Source organism: Euphorbia lathyris, chromosome 5 (assembly GCF_963576675.1).
Source record: "Euphorbia lathyris chromosome 5, ddEupLath1.1, whole genome shotgun sequence".
Taxonomy (NCBI): domain Eukaryota; kingdom Viridiplantae; phylum Streptophyta; class Magnoliopsida; order Malpighiales; family Euphorbiaceae; genus Euphorbia; species Euphorbia lathyris.
In genome coordinates, this window is record NC_088914.1 from 26,365,985 (window position 1) to 26,368,701 (window position 2,717).

Below are 2,717 nucleotides of genomic sequence, written 5' to 3' on the forward strand. Positions count from 1 at the left end.
CTTTCACAACGGACACGACTCTTAACCAACGGATACAATTTTTCACAAAAGACACATCACTTCAATCTCAACCCTTTAACATCTATAAATAAAGAGTTGGTGTTGAGAAAAATGGAGGTAATGTTATGTAATATAGATATAGAATCAGAGCGTAGAACTAATGTCTAAGTTCAAAGAAAAAATAGTTCGAGAGTTAGAAATTAGATTCTGTACAAAACAAGATGAGGTACACATATTGTTTATAGTTTAATTACAACTCAGTAGCGTTTAGACATTGCTCCAGTTTTAGTTTGCATTTTGGTAGTGGCCGACCGAATCCCTATTACGAAGTTACAGCGAGAAGATTGAGTAGAGTGTTCGCCCCTGAGCCTGACAACCTCTAAGGAAACCCAAGGAAAGGACTGATCAGCCGTTCACTTGCACGCCCTCGAAGAACTCGATGCTCCATGTTCTCTGTAAACTTGTATCAATTTATATTTCATCTAATAAAGTCCGTTCTATTCGATAAATCGTTATGCAGCACTTATGGTAACCAATCCACTAAAGTGATTGCTGGTGTTTTCATTAAAACGTAGTTAAATTCAAAATCATTACAAGGAAACTTTGTTGAACACTTAGGCAAATTATCATCTCGAAAGAGTTTTAATTTGATTAAGGGCAACTATCCCGAAAGGGTTTTATCGCGTTCAAAGCCAATTAATTAGAGGTTCCGTCATTTATTTCATCATCTTAATTGATACAAAGTTTAAGTTGTTTTCTTTGCTTAATGCAAATGAATACATTCATTTGTTTTTCTAAAAGTTCTAAATGTTCCTGTTTTGTAAAATTCATCCCTAAATCAGAAGATCTTTCTAACAATCGATATATTCTAATATAAAATCTTAATCCAGCATTTTCAAATACTCAAAGTCCACAAACTCAATTAAACAATTTCCTAAATTCAATTAAGACAAATTTCACTTTTCATTTACATTCAATAGTAAATCTAACAAGTTCGAAATTAACAGATTCAAAAATAAGTTTTTCGTTAAAAAACGTATCCCTGTGGGATCGATATTTTTATTACTACAAGCGAAACCGTGCACTTGCGGAAATCGCTCAACAAGTTTTTGGCGCCGTTGCCGGGGATACGCCAAAATTTTTGACAAAAATTTTATTTTTCGTATTTTATTTTCGAATCTAGGTTTACACATTATTTTTATACAACTTTTACATTTTATTTATTTTCAGTTTATATAACATATTTGTTTTCAATTTTGTTTTGAAGGTAGTTTGGGCCGTGCAACAATTTCAAGTTCATGCACAGTTCGCGAAGTTCGGGCACACCACCAGACCCTCTTGATCCAGAAATTGAAAGAACACTTAAGAAAAACAAGAAAAACAACAAAAACAAAGACAAAACACCCTTAAAAACCAAAGTAGTCCAGCCAGAAAATATGGCCGATCCACCGACACTTATGGATTATGCTAGGCCAGGAATGGCCGGTGTAACTAATAGTATAGTTAGACCCCGTATAAACGCAAATCAATTTGAAATTAAGCCTGCTTTGCTTAATATGTTGCAAAACAACGTAACGTTTTACGGACTACCTAACGAAAACCCTAATGCCCATTTGACAAATTTCTTAGAAATTTGTGACACTTTTAAAATTACCGATATAACAGCCGAAGCAATCAAACTTCGCCTCTTCCCTTTCACTTTGAAGGATAAGGCAAAAATTTGGTTAACTTCTATGCCTGCTGCAACATTTGAAACTTGGGACCAATTAGCCCAAGCGTTTTTATCAAAATATTTTCCTTTAGCAAAAACCGCAAGAGTCATCAAAGAATTGACATCTTTTACCCAAAATGATAATGAAACTCTTTATGAGGCTTGGGAACGTTTTAAAGAACTTCAACGTTTATGCCCACACCACCAACTGCCAGATACACTTTTAATGCAGACATTCTATAATGGATTAAATCCTACAACTAGAGGTTCATTAGATGCTATGTCTGGAGGGTTATTTATGAAGAAGACGTCCGCCCAAGCAAGAGAACTTTTGGAGGAAATGGCAATCAACAGCAGTATGTGGCCCGCAGAGCGTGGACATATACCAATGGCGAAACCATCATCCTCAGGTACATCATCGGTTAAAGGTATAATGAATCTTGATCCAGTTGCGATGTTACAAGCCCAATTTTCTGCTTTATCGCACAAAATTGATAAGTTTATGGCACCGTGTCCGATCCAGACAGACATTGATTACGAAGGTATGAATGAGATAGAACAGGTAAATTTTGTCCAAGGACAAAACCAAACTACTAATCCTTATTCTAATACTTATAATCCTGGATGGAGAAATCATCCTAATTTTAACTGGAAAGATAGTAATAATAACAATAATGCAAATGCTAATCAATATCGTGTAAATAATTATCAAAATCAAACAAGAGATACGATTAGCACTTTATCTTCAAAAATCGACAAATTTATAGATGCTATGAATGGAAAGGTAAGTAATCAAGACGAAGGTTTTAAACGGATCGAAAGTAAATTCGATCAGCTTATCAAAAACCAATCATCTAGCATCCATAATTTGGAGGTTCAAATTGGACAACTTGCTAAATCAATTCCATCCCGCAAAGAGGGAAGTCTTCCCAGCCAAACGGAAGAAAATCCGAAAGAGCATGTTAAGGCTATCACTCTTCGCTCGGGGAAAAACTACTTAGGTCCG

General features: G+C 35.2%; 1 non-coding gene across 1 annotated transcript; it reads right to left on the bottom strand.

The window, feature by feature from the left end:
- Positions 1 to 1,814: 1,814 nt before the first annotated feature.
- LOC136231613 (small nucleolar RNA R71) lies at positions 1,815 to 1,921 on the bottom strand. The gene has a single exon (XR_010689986.1). It is a non-coding gene; the product is annotated as a small nucleolar RNA R71 (small nucleolar RNA).
- Between the last annotated feature and the right edge of the window lie 796 nt (positions 1,922 to 2,717).